This window comes from Pteronotus mesoamericanus, unplaced genomic scaffold (genome assembly GCF_021234165.1).
Source record: "Pteronotus mesoamericanus isolate MK-2021 breed Mesoamerican mustached bat unplaced genomic scaffold, CSHL_Meso_final contig_182, whole genome shotgun sequence".
In the NCBI taxonomy this organism is placed as follows: domain Eukaryota; kingdom Metazoa; phylum Chordata; class Mammalia; order Chiroptera; family Mormoopidae; genus Pteronotus; species Pteronotus mesoamericanus.
In genome coordinates, this window is record NW_026555078.1 from 22,225,389 (window position 1) to 22,238,813 (window position 13,425).

Consider the following 13,425-nt stretch of genomic DNA (forward strand, 5'->3'; position numbering starts at 1 on the left):
CCAGTGGCGTTTGGGGGTGGGGTGTGGCAATCCTAAGTTGGGAGCTCATGGCATTGCAGTAGGCAACACAGTGGGTACATTAATGGTGCTATTGGGGACAATGTGGGCTTGAAGGCAGCACAGATGGAGTGGCTGGGGGTGTGCTGAATGGAAGGCCCTGAAGCGCCAATAAACAGAAGAACAACAGCCTGGACAGGTGGTTCCATCCAGTGTCCCAGAGCTCTCCCATGGTCCTTACATTTTGACCGTTCCATTAGAGACTAGGAAGAACTTTCAAAGGTCAGACTTATTTATTTGCTGTTAAAAGACACTGTAGCTCATACCTTGGATAATAGAATTAGAAGCCCCAAAGATCTCAACAATTTGGATTAATTCTAGCTAAATGTAACATAATGAAATAAAATAGGGTTAAATGTACATCTGAAATCTTGGGGCCTTAACAAATGGAACTACACATGGCTAGGATGGGGGAGATGTGAAAGACTCAGGGGTTTGTGTTGATATTAAACTTGACATGAGTCAATGTGCATGATTACCAAGAAAACTGGTGTGATCTTAGGTGACATTAACTGAAGAAGAGCACCAAAGATTTGGGAGGTATTTCTCTTGCTGGACTCTTTTCTGTTCTGTCCCACCTGGAATGCCATGGCTTTGCTTTTAAAGGAGAAACACAAAGAAATTGTACAGCATTTGGGGAGGGGCATGGGGATGGGTGTGAGGGCCTGAAAGCATGTGACATGGGGAACATGTGAGGGACAAGCAGAAGACACAAATAAGAGAGAGGTCTTTGACTATCACCAAGGCGGTCATGTTGGAGAGCCTTGTCCAGGCAGTGCAGAAAGCAGACGCCACTGGGTGAGGGCTGAAGGGAGGCAGATGGAAGCTCAACCCTCATGGGCCCTTGTGTGAAAACTGCCTCCCTCTTTCCTTCCAAAGGGTTGCTGAACATCAGGCTTGCCTTTCACTCTTTCCTAAATGGCAGCCCCAACTCCATGGCCTGCACTTGGCTCATGCCCTCTGCACCCCACCACCTACTAACTTCCCCTTGGAGATACAACCCACAATTTTGTGGCAGTGGGGGTGGGAAGGTGGGGTGGGGAGGGTGGTGGCAGTAGTAGGGTAGCCAATCTTTCTTAGCAGGCCCCCCAAACCTGTTTTTGTGGTGTCAGGTCCTGATTCTACAGAGTTCTCAATGTCCTGTGTGAGGGAGGAAGCCTTCCATTTTCAGGATTCATGATCAGCGTGAACAAGTGGGTATTTCACCCATTTTTCAAGGTTCAGCTTAAACACTGCCACCTCTAGGAAGCATTACCTGATTTCTCTCTGTCCCCTGAACATCTGGTGCCACATAACCAAGCACTGTCAAGGCTTAGTGTCATTTCCTGTGTCACTCTGTCTCCCCAACCACAGTGCAAACCCTCCAGGGCTGGGACCAGGCCTTCTGATTTTCTGAATCCATCATATTGTTTAGCTTCATTTAGGGGAGACAGTGGATCCCCAATAAAAGCTTGCTGTTTGATTCTTTTTCAGCCTTCCTCTCACAAATCCCTTTGTTGAGAGTGAAAGGAGTAAACAGCAAGTTAGTATTCATTCATTCATCCAACATTTTGCAAATGCCTCAAACCCATTAAAACCTCCCCACAGGCAGGCCTCATGTGTCTGACAATGTTGCAAAATTTAAAAAACTCCTGGAGATTTTATACAAAACTCCAAATTTCTGGGTTTTCTTAATTATTCAGTTGAAACAAGTTGTGGCTTCCCCCTTTAGGTGGGCCTGCCTCATTCAGGTCACAACAGTCCCCACCTTGCTTCACTCCTTTGGGTTACTTACTGTCAGCCCCAGTAGTCACTGAGTTTAGTTGAAGAACTACTGACATCTGTAAGAATCTTATTAAACTTTGAACTTAGAGACATGCAACTTACTGGGTTCATTCTCTGACCCACTGTACGACGTGCTCCTCCATCCGCCCAATCTAGCCCAAGATTCTTTCTCCCTTTGCAACAAATCCTAATTCCCACCCTGGGTGCCCATGGCTCCCATCGGTCTTGCTGACAGCTCTGTGGGCCCAGGACGCTGCCCAGCTTGCAGGGAGCACTAGGTGGGCAGGTGTGTGGCCCATCAGGGCATGGCTCCAGGTTGGGCCCAGAGGGCCCCAGCAGCTGCTCTCCATGTGTCAGTTCCCAGGCAGAAGGAGACTGTTTGGGGAGACCACCCACTCAAAGGCTGGGCCCCTTCTCTAGAACCTCCTTTCAAAGACACCTTGGGACGTGACCCTCTGCTTGGCCCAGTGCAGTGATCTGAGGTTGCCCACACTCTCAGGGCAGTAGGGACCCTGCCGAGGTCCTGTTTCCTGCCCTCTGCAGGCCCGGATTTCAAAGCTGTCCATTCACTCTTCTTTCTCCTCCTGCCCGCTTCCCGCCCTCTTCTCCTCCCCAACATTCTTTGCTTCTTGTTTATATTGCAGAAAACATCTGCGAGAGTAAATGACTGAGATGAAAGATCTTGGCAAAGAGCTATTTTTCTTTGCTTGGCTTAAAAGGGGGGAGATGAAGACTTCAGCCTCCCCCCTGCTTCCCCCAGTGTAACTCCCTCCCCCACCTCCCCGAGAGGAGAGAAATGGGATCTGAATGAAGACAGACCAGAAGGTGGCCCAGCCGGCCCCAAGTCCCCAGGCAGGGTAGATTGTTTTTCCAGTGGAACAGGCTGGCCCGGAGGAAAAGGCTACACAGAGGGTGGAGGGAAAGGAGATCAGGCATGCTTCTGCAGCTCGTTCTGCACAGTGTTTTTCCTGCTGGCTCCCCACTCTCTGCCCTTGCTCCAGGCAGCACAGCCACCTCCGCCTGTGGCAGACTCTTTGTTCTGGGCTCTGTGGCAAGTTATGGAGGAGAGACCACCCCCCTGGCTCTCCGTTCTCTCCTTGTCTTTCCTGATGGCTCTGCAGTATTGCAGAGAGTGACAGCCTGGACCTTACACCTTCTCTCCTACTTCAAAGGAGCTGTGTGGTTTTGGATAAGTCAGTAACTTCTTGCATCCTCAGTTTCTCCATCTCTGAAATGGGGATAATGACATCTACTTCACAGAGTTGTAGTGAGGATGGAATGATATAACAAAACCTAGCATGCAATAAATACTTAATAAATGGTGATGATGGCCTGATGGGATGCAGGGTGGGAAGGAGGAAGAAAGTTAATGCTGAGTCTCTAGGTGACATTCTAAACCTCCATCCTCTCTGTGGGTGGAGCTGAATTCTTTTGTCCTCCTGTTTGTAGAGGGATGTTGTGGGTGAAGTAGCGCTCAACAAATACAACGGGGAGGAAGGGTGATGGGGAGACAAGGCTTTGCCATCCTTGGCATAGTCAGGGTCTTTAGACTTTGTGTCTGTTGGCTCCCTGGCACTTGCCAGCTCTTCTGCCTGGCCATTGTCACTAGCACACATAGGCCAGTGGCCCTTGTCACCTAGATGAACCCCTGGTGTCATGCACTATGGGAACAGTTGGGGCTGAGTGTCCTAGGCCTCCAGATTCTTGGCCCGGCAGCCCCTGTTGACATGCCATGGCGGCACGAGACTTTCCAGGAGGTTGGCTCAGAGCCTTCCACAGAGAAAGGCAGAGGGTGTGGCTGCCCTCAGAGAGCTGCTTCGCCCACCCCATCTCACTTGCACCTGGCCCAGCACCACCTGCCTTTCCATGTTGCCTGACGCTCCCTCTCTTGGAGGCCTGCAGTGGCCGTGAGCTTCTTGGGAAGGGCAGGGACAGATCTGCAGAGGACCATGGCAAGGCAGTTGTCCTTTTGGAAAATTATAAGCAGATTCTTACCAGGATAGGACATGGGACGGTAACTTTTGACTCAGGTACAGGAAAAAGAGAAGTTTGTACACGGACACAGCCTAGGAGAAAAGCAGCTGGCAGCTGAGGACCAGGGCAGAAAACATTCTCTTTGCCACAGCATTTTCTAGCCTGAGTCCAGCAGTCTCCCCAACAGAATCCAAGGATGTTGGTTTGCAGAGGGTCAAGCTGGTGGGTACAGAGCAAAAGACCCAAGCCTGGTGAACTGTTCTGGGGCACCCAGACCTGCCCTGTCAAATCTTCTATGCACACAGGCCTCCCTGAGTAGAGAAATACAGGGCTAGGAAGAAAAGGCTGAATCTGTCTCCTCCTCCTAAACTCGGAAGCCGGAAGCTCCCAGTTGAGCCTCTGAGGGGAGGGGTCCAGGGAGGCACATTGGCCGAGGCAGCTACCAGCTCATCTCTGCCCCTGTGCTTGGCCCCCACCCAGCTCACTTAGTAGTATTACTACTAATGGGTACACTGAATTCTGAGAGTTCAAGCAACACAGGCTAGTCACACAGGTAAGTATAAGTTACAGTCAGGATATAAACATGGGTCTGAGTGCCTTCAAAACCTTAGTGTCGCCTCCTTACTATACTGGCGCCTTCCAATAAAAATGTCGCTAGCCACTGGTAACAGCCACAGGTGATTTAATTAATTAAGCAAACAGTTCAGTTCCTCAGTCACACTAGTTATATTTCAGTGCTCAATAGCCACCTGTGACTAAGTGACTGTCATGTGGACCGTGAAGATACAGAACTTCCCATCTGTGCAAAAAGTTCTATTAGACGACACTGTGACTACACTGGCCTATCCTTTTTTTGCCATGCTGTTTAAATCATTTTATTCAGCTACACACCCATTTATCCTCCAAGCACCTATACCTTCTCACCCTACCCTGGCTGTCCCCAAGGGCTGGGTGGGTATCGTTCACGCCCTCTGGGAATGAAGGGGAGTACGGCAGAGCGGAGGGATGGGTGCTCCATGAGGACTGGGAGCCACGAACTCATCTGTGCTCCCTGCCACTCTGCTGTGTCTGTACAGAATTAGGGCCTGACTCGTTCCTCCAGGGCTGGGGGACTTTGGGGCCTAACTCCCTCACCCACTAAGGTGGGCCCAAAGGTCACTCTGCCCGCCTGACGTGGCCCTTTCAATCACCTAGCCCTCTGAACAGGACCCTGTGAGCGAGCTTTGTCCAAGAGCACAGGAGAAAGAGGCTCTGTCTGGGAGTCTGGGAGCTACTCTGAGCCCCGCACAGAGGCCAGCCCTGTGCAGCACCACCCAGGGAGTTCGGGCTGGGAGGAGGCAGCGAGCTCCAGCATCACACGTCAGCCTCCTTGCTCTGATACTGGCTTGTGCGTGATGGACCGTAATCCTCAGTTATCCTCTTGGGAAGGGGGAGAAGAATATTAGGATCAGACAAAGGTTGGAGACGGAGCCAAGGGATTTTGTACACAGTGCTGCAGGAGTTTCACAGCCATCCTCAGAGGTAGCTGAGGTTCTGGTGACCATTCTCGCTGGTGGATTGAGATGTGACGCACAGAGAAATGTGCCCCAGGACACCCAGCTAGGTCACAGAGGAGGAGGCTGCCTGAAGCCAAGTGAGCAGGTCACCTGGTCTCTCAGAGGAACTCAGATCTGCTTCGTCCTGCCCCACCCTCCATCACACTGTGCTGTAAATGTGCATTCTCTGTTAACTTGGGCTCCCAGAAGGCAGACACCTTGTTTGGTTCCTTGCTAAAAGCCGGCGTCTGGACCGTGCCTGGCACTTAGAAGGCCCTTGACAACATTAGATGGATAGCTAGAGCTGGAGATGGAATGTGGGTAAATGCATGGGACAGAAGTGTCACCTGGCTTCTGTCTGCTGTGAGGCAGGTTACCTGCCTCCTAAGAGAGTTGATGTCAGTGTCTGGGAAAGTACCATCTCTGTCCCCTCCTTAACAAGGCACCACAGAGAGAGGAGATACAGCCAGTTTGTAAAACCAGGCAGACCTATTGGAACGCTTGGTGCTCCCAGATCTTAGGGACCCTCTCCACCTCCTCTCCGGCGCCTTGGCCCTGGCTGTTGGAAGCCAGAGGCTCCCTCCAGGGGCTGACTTCCGGTGAGGGCTCCCTGGCAGGCCCAGGGCTGGGCGGAGACTGTGTAACTGGAGTGGGAGCTGCGTGTCAGAGGGGACGGGCTGCACAAGAAGACCTCAGCCAGGATGAAATAAATCTGCCCATCTCCCCCCACTTGCCTGCCCTCTCTCCCGACCTGCACAGGTTTGCAATTCATCCGCCGTCCTCAGATGCTGTTCCTGCTATCAGATGATGAAAATGGAGATTCGTCTTGAAGTAAGAAAGAAGTAGCTCGCTTTCCCCCTTCTCAGTCTATTTGAGCCCCCTCCCTCCCCCCTCACCATGTGTTCCTGAAACCTGGGGCCGTTCCAAGTCCTAAATGTGCTGGAAAGTATATCCCTGAGCAGCTGCGAACCTGCTCAGGCTGCAGTGGCCTGGGGTGAATCAGAAACCAAGAGATAGGCAGGCTAACAAAGCAGCCCCTTGTTCCTGCGTTGAGAGAGATCACCATCAGCACTGGGGCTCCTGGGAGTGCGGGGCAGTGAGCTCACACACACTTACACACACACTTACGTGCACACACACTTATCCGCACACACGTACCCATGCATTCACACCCACCGTTTGCCTCCTGGCACCATCCACCTACCTTACCCACTCAGAGGAAACACTGGGGAGACGTGTTCCATTGCAGGCCTGAGGCCATTGTGACAGGCCAGCTGGGCTAGCCTCTCTCTAAGTCAACTCTATCCCAGCCTCCTACTCTTTCCTTTCCCTCTAACTTCACTGGGAGGTGGGGGGGGGGGGGGAGGGTTTGCCTGAAACCAAAAGGAGTGGGCTCGTCTTAAAGCTATGCACTGAGCTAGGGACCGTGAAGGACAGTGGGATGCATAGCCAAAGGGGCGTCTTGGAGCCTAAGAAGGTTTTGGGAAGACTATTTGCAGACACCAGACACCCTGAAAAAAGAATTCGCAGGCAAGTCTCAAAGTAGGCCTGGTCATGAGTTGGCAGCCACTCAAGGCCGCGGCAGAGTCAGGGGGCCTTTCCATCAGGCCTGATTACAACCACTCACAGTCCTGGCAAACTGCAGGCATTAAGTGCCAAGTACCTACGGGGGTCCGAACCACCCACAGAAGCTGCCCTATTCACACTCACCACATCCTGGCAAGGCGGGGGCGGTCTCCTACGACCACAAATGGACAAACTGAGGCTCAGAGCCACCTGACTGCCAGTCACTGGCCGTGACAAAACTAGAAGCTCAGTTTTTGAGCCTAACCCAACTCCTAAGGGTTGGATTCTTTCCACTAGATACTTCCCATGACCTGGTCTAAAGACAGGCAAGGGAGGAGGATTAACAAAAAACACTCCTGCATGTAAATGTAGCCCCAAGATCTCATCTTCTCATGTGAGGAGGGCACAGCCCAAATTCCAGAGTGTTTCCCGGCTAGAAAAAGGCCTCCACTTCGGGACTGATGCAGAAAGATTCCATCCACCCTGAAGCATTGGGGTCATTTCCAGCTCTATTTTCTCTCCTTGTCCCCGTCCACTGCCTGCTGTGTCTCAGAAAGAACTCTCAAATCCTTCCCCTTCCCCCACCCCCTTTCCCAAACACCACTGCCTTCATTCAAGCCCACACCACCTCTTCCTGAACTACCACCATAGCTTCTCCAGGTTACCATTCTGTCATGCCAACAATGGACCTGCTCTTGATGCTCCCCAGCTTAAAAATCTCCTTGTTTTCTCTTATCCCCAGGATCAAGTGAGAACATCTTAGTCACACAGGGCCCTTTAGAAATTGGGGTCAGCCCCAATTTGTCCTCATTTCCTATTGTTTCTCCCCAGGCACCTGCCGTACCAGGCACATCAAACTTTTCTGTGTTGCCCCCGTGCCTTTGCACATGCTGTTCTCTCTTCCTAGAATATTCTCCCTCTAATATTGTCTCTACCCAGAAAACTGGTATCCACCCTTCAGAACAGAGTTCAAATGCCCTCTAACTCCAGCACAGTCCCATATTCATGGCTCTACTATAGGGCTTCCTTGAATGGCAACCATCATTCACATATTGTCTGTCTTATTAGACCAGTGGTTCTCAACCCCGGGGTGATTTTGTCTCTCGGGAACATTTGGCCATGTCTGGAGACATATTTGGCTGGCACAACTTTCGGGGAGGGTGCTACTGCATCTAGTGGGTAGAGGCCAGGAATGCTGCTAAACTTCCTACAATGCTCAGGACAGCCCTCCTCACAAGAATTATCCAGCCCTTAGTGTTAATAGGGCCAAGGCTGAGACACTCTGCACTAAAATGTGTGTCTTCTGAGGTGAACTTTCATTTGTATCTTTTTAGTGCTTGGCCTATGGCGGTATCCAGTAACTTTTTTTTTTTTTTTTTTTTTTTTAATAAATAAGTGAACAGATGAATAGTTTTATATACTCTCTATCTGTAGCATGTGGGTCACTTTGAGACCACCACATTAAAACTTAAGAAAGCTGACTGATAGTGAACAAGTCTGTTGAAAAGGATAGAATAAAATGTGTATGTGAATCAAAATTGGCTTTCAATGCAGGAAAGGACTGATATTAATTAATTGGAGTGGATCTCAAGTTAGGCATGAAGATGCATCACTGGGGCACTTCTTTTTTTAATTAGACAGGGGCCTATGATTGAGAAGTACTAGGTAAATTCCTCCAACATGCTCACACAGCAGGAGTTAAACCCTTAGTAGGCTTCACAGCCTACACAGGACCTGGCCAACTTAGAGATGGTACGGACAGAACCAGTAAACATGATCAAAGCTCCAGACACCTAGGCTGGGTGAATAAAAGCAAAAGGAGTTGATATTATTTGATCTCAAGGAAGTGGCAGCTGAGGTGTGTCCTAGCAGCTATTCTCCAGTAACACAGGAAGTTGCTACATAGAGGGAGTGACCAGCTATTTTTTGGAGCCCAGAACCCAAGAAGAAGAAGCTGATGGGGGGAATGGAGGTTAAATGCTTTCTAGATGGAGCAAGTAAGTGAAGGAATGACAAGGCCTCATGGGGGCTTATTGCTGAGGGTTTGAGAGGACTCTGTGCTCCTTGCCTTTTCCTTAGATAATATCCCTACTTCATAATAAGCACTGTTGGAGAGCTGGGGAGAGGGCTGTCCAAGCACCAGGCCTTGCTTCTAGAACTTTCTTATGAACTGGGAAAGCAGGAAAGACAGGAGGAGCCTGAGAGATAGAGGGCAGGAGTATCGGGCAAGGAAAAAAAGGGTGAGAAAGAAAGAGAAGGGAAAGCAAGAGCAAAGAGGCAGCTGGAAAGACATAAGGAAAATGTCGGGGCCTCAGCATCTGGAAAACAGACTGGGGGCTATATTTAGACTGCCATGACTTGCAATAATTTGTGTGAGGGGGAAAAAAGGAAAATGTGAAGTTGGCGTCGTTTTGGGGAGGGAATGAGTTACAAGAAAAGGATGGTTGATAGGGGAGAGCGGTGCAAAGCCTCAGTCTTTGGACCTTAGGAAAGGGCGTCGGAACAGTGCCGGCTGTCAGGAGTGAGCGATGGTGTTTATTCAGCCTAACGCAGCTCATGCCCCCAGCCCCAGATGGGCCCCGGGCTCCCCACCAAGAACGTGGGTGCATTCCTGGGCATGCCAGGCGGCCCGTGTGCCACAGCACCAAGACGTGTCTGTGATGATGCAGCGTGTTCTCTGGGGAAGTGAGGGCCGCGCCAGGGACTCCGCATGGGGGCTCAGGGCTACGTGAGCAGCGCTTTGCAAATCCTAGGAATTTGTATACATTGCCGAGGCCTTTCTCCAGCTGGATTATAAATAGAGGATTAGTTCAAAGGCAGGCAGCCTTTTAAAGAGATGGTGCCAAGTGAAGCCTGCAAACCAAATACAGTAAAACCTCCTTAAGCCCCTATTGGTTTATTCCAAATAGCATATACGTCAAAGCAACAGCATTTCCCTGGCTGAGTAGGTCCCTTCTTTTCTTTTAGGGAAAAATCTAGAGGTTCAAATGGAGCTTTATGGTAAAATCTCAGTTACTCAGAAAGAAACATAAAATTCTAGATTACTGGAACTTTCCAACTAGCTAAAGATTTGCCCTTTGAAACATTACATTTAAAAATGTAATTATTTTGGATGCAAGTCTTTATAAAAAAAAAAGTCACATACTTCCCAGGTTTTAAGATAGGATACACTGATCTTAATTTAACATTTTTGTTCTGCTTAGGGTCATTTTCATAAACTCAGTTACTGTGCTATTTATTATTCCAGTAGTGCCAAAACCTTTGAGGTATGTGTAGTCATTTGTCTCTATTCTAAGTCACTTCAAATCACTATGCATTTGGGGTTTCTAGGTCTACTTTTTATCAGGGAGCGTGTCACTTTACCTGTAGTGAACTCATGACCTAACTTTTTCTTAGTCTCTTCTAAGTTGAGAAACCAGATAGGCAAACTCATTAAAATTCTGTGTAAATATAAAGTAAATAGATTGTGAGTGAGGAATTTAGCCTTTTCTATCCTTATAGGATTTATCCAGTCTCTCTTAGAGGGTAATAGTTCATCCAGCCCTCTGGGGACAGTTGCTTTGAATTATATGCTACTTTAAATAAACCAATATGAGCCTACACAGATAATTTTGGCTGCTTAGACGTCACTTGGCTCATCTCCAGGTTCTGGTCTGATTTTAGATAGTGAGGTGTCTGGGAAGTTGTGTTTTGGGTAGATGAAGCCTTACTATAATTTGAAATCTATGTTCTCAAGGCCTTTCCTTGCATTTGAGTTAACTGTGTTGTTTTCTTGTTTTTTTTTTTTTTTTTTGCCTGCCTATCTTTGAGGCTGGTAGTGTGATTAAACTGAGCACAGGAAAAAGACAATAAACAATGATCCCATCCTCTTGTTAATTAATGTCTCATTTTCTATATCCTGGAAGATGGTGGGGATTTCTGGGCAGGATGCTGAGCAGATGAGCCACATGTAGCATTCAAGAATGGAAGGATAGTGACTCAAAGATATTGGGTTGTGTGTTGATTCAGGGAAGCCAGTAGAAACTGGGTAATCAAAATGGATGAAAACAGGCCAAGCCAACCTGTGAGGGCCAAGGTCCTTGGGTTGTTTTTGGCATCTTCTGGTTAAGCAGGGAAATTCTGTCTGTGGTTATAAGATTTGGTGCTTTGTAAAGCCCTCAAATGGCTGATCTCTCATCAACAAAGATCAGACATTACCTACAACAAAATTAGGCTCCAACAGAGGAAGCGACTTTATATTCTCCTAGGCCAACAGGCCAAGAGGTGACTCTCAGAGGCCCTGTAGGCCGGGCCTCGCAGCAGGCTCACATTATTTCAAAGGTGTCCTGTCTAAGAGCCCAGGGTCAGACTTATTTTGTTCTCAGACCATTGTGGCCAGCCTGCCCACATGCTGATCTGAAGGAAATCTGCCCTAAATAGCCATGTTCCAGAGCACATGCCCCATGTCCTCTCCTCACATGACATGTCCTCTCCTCACATGGGCACTGGACCCCAGTGTGACCCACCAGTGATGACCAACGAATGGGTGGCCTGGCTCAAAAAGAGGAGTTAGGCTAAATAAATCTTGTCAGGGGACTCTAGAGTTGAAACTGGACAGATTAGGCCCATTGATACTGGGCAATAGCATTGAAAATGTAGCTATAGAGTGGGGACCAAAGGTCTGTCTGTAAGCCAACCTTATGGGGACATGGAAAGTTGGAGTAAGAAGTGGAGAGCAGAGGTTCAGAGAGAGAACATGTAGAACATAAGGCAGCGAAGAGACAGATGTCTGAGTTCCTCACAGCTCGTCGGTTCCCATGAATCCCGGTTACACTCACGTTCCTGGAGCAGGCCTTCATTCTTTGCAACAGAGACGTTCATCTAAGACTGCCGCAGTCTCTATAAAACAGTTGCTCAAATGCCAGGAGATCGAGGCTAGATCCATCTTCCTATGTCCTCCTCTAGCCCGAGGAATTCCATGTCTTTAACTTTCTCCCAGAGGACACATTTTTCGAAGGCTTTAATCCTCCTGTGTTCTTTCTCTGATCCTGCCTAAAGATTTCCAAATCCTCCATGTCCCCTTGCTCTAACCGGGGCCAGTGTCGCCACTGGGGACGGCCAGGATTGATTGTAGTGCTCACTGCACTTCTGGTCATCAACCCTAGAAGTGCACTCTGCTTGATTTCCTAATGACAGAGCTGTCCTGCTAACTGACACGCAAATATGCTTCTCACCTAACCCGAAACCCCCCCAGGGTCATCGCTGTTACAAAATGTCAGTGCAGGAAGGGGCTTGGAGGTCATCTAGCACAACCCTGTCATTTTAGTAATGAAGTAACTGTGTCCCAAAAAGGCTACATAACTTGCCCAAGGTCAGGCAAAGTTGAGTAACTTGCTTTTTTCTCATGGTGTGAGTGCACACGTGTGTGTGCTTTTGCTGTTACTAAGCTTTATCCCACTAGGTTAAAAATTCTTCTTCGGGCTTCAGAGGGCATTTTGAAGTGTGCATATTCAGATTCGAATGTGATGTTTGTGGTGCTTCAGGACCGATGGAAGCCAGTGTAGAGATGTTCCGCAGAGCTCTGTGTAGGCCTGGAGTAGAATGTACCCACAAATACTCATCTTCTGGGTGACTGACTGGTCTCCAAAGTAGGATATGTGCAAGCTGATTTGTTGTAGTAAAGGAAAAAGATTAGAATATCTATTTTTAAAAAATTTGTTGTGTTTTACAGTGTCCTCAAATTTTTTTTATTAATAGGTGTGTGCAATCAAGACTAACACATAGTTCACTTTCAGAACTGATGTTTAGAAAAGCACCACATAATACAATGTGGTGGGGAATATATGTATTCACCCTTATTCTGTCTCATGCAATTCCACTAAGCAGGTAGTACTTGAACTTCAAAATTGGAAACTCATTAAGAATACAAATACATTTAATAACATTAATTAATTATTCCTAATTGTTCTTTTTTTAAAAATATCTCTTAGAAATGAGAAGACTCTATTACTTTTATGATATAAAAATGCTTTTTTTCTTAAATCAAAAGCCATGGTTATTTTTTTAAATTTTATTCATTTATTTATTTTTAGAGAGAGAGGAAGGAAGGGAGAAAGAGAGGGAAAGAAATATTGATGTGCAAGATAAACATCAATCAGTTGCCTATTGCATGCCTCTAACCGGGAACCTGGCCTGCAACCCAGGCATGTGCCCTGACCAGGAATCGAACCTATGACCTTTTGCTTACTGGGATGACACCCAACCCACTGAGCTACATCTGTCAGGGCACTGTGGTTATTCTTAATGGTGTAAAATTAAAGGCATTCTTATTAAAAGTAGAGGTAAAATAAAGATGTTGGCTATTACTTTTACTATGTAGTTTTATTATATAACAACCATTTGGCTGTTTCATCCAATGCAGTAAGACAGACATGATATAGAAATGAGAAGTAAAACTCCTGGAATCAAGATGAATAAATTTAGGTTTCAGTAAAACAGATTAAAGTAAGGCATAAATAAAAACCAATACTGAAGCAAATTATGTCAATGA

At 47.8% G+C, this 13,425-nt stretch overlaps 1 long non-coding RNA gene across 1 annotated transcript in view; it reads right to left on the reverse strand.

The window, feature by feature from the left end:
- LOC129065750 (uncharacterized) overlaps positions 1 to 11,975 on the reverse strand; it is a 28,901-nt gene extending 16,926 nt beyond the window's left edge. The window contains exon 1 of the long non-coding RNA XR_008528618.1: positions 11,714 to 11,975. This is a non-coding gene — a long non-coding RNA (uncharacterized LOC129065750). The remainder of the gene's footprint in view (positions 1 to 11,713) is intronic.
- Positions 11,976 to 13,425: the final 1,450 nt, after the last annotated feature.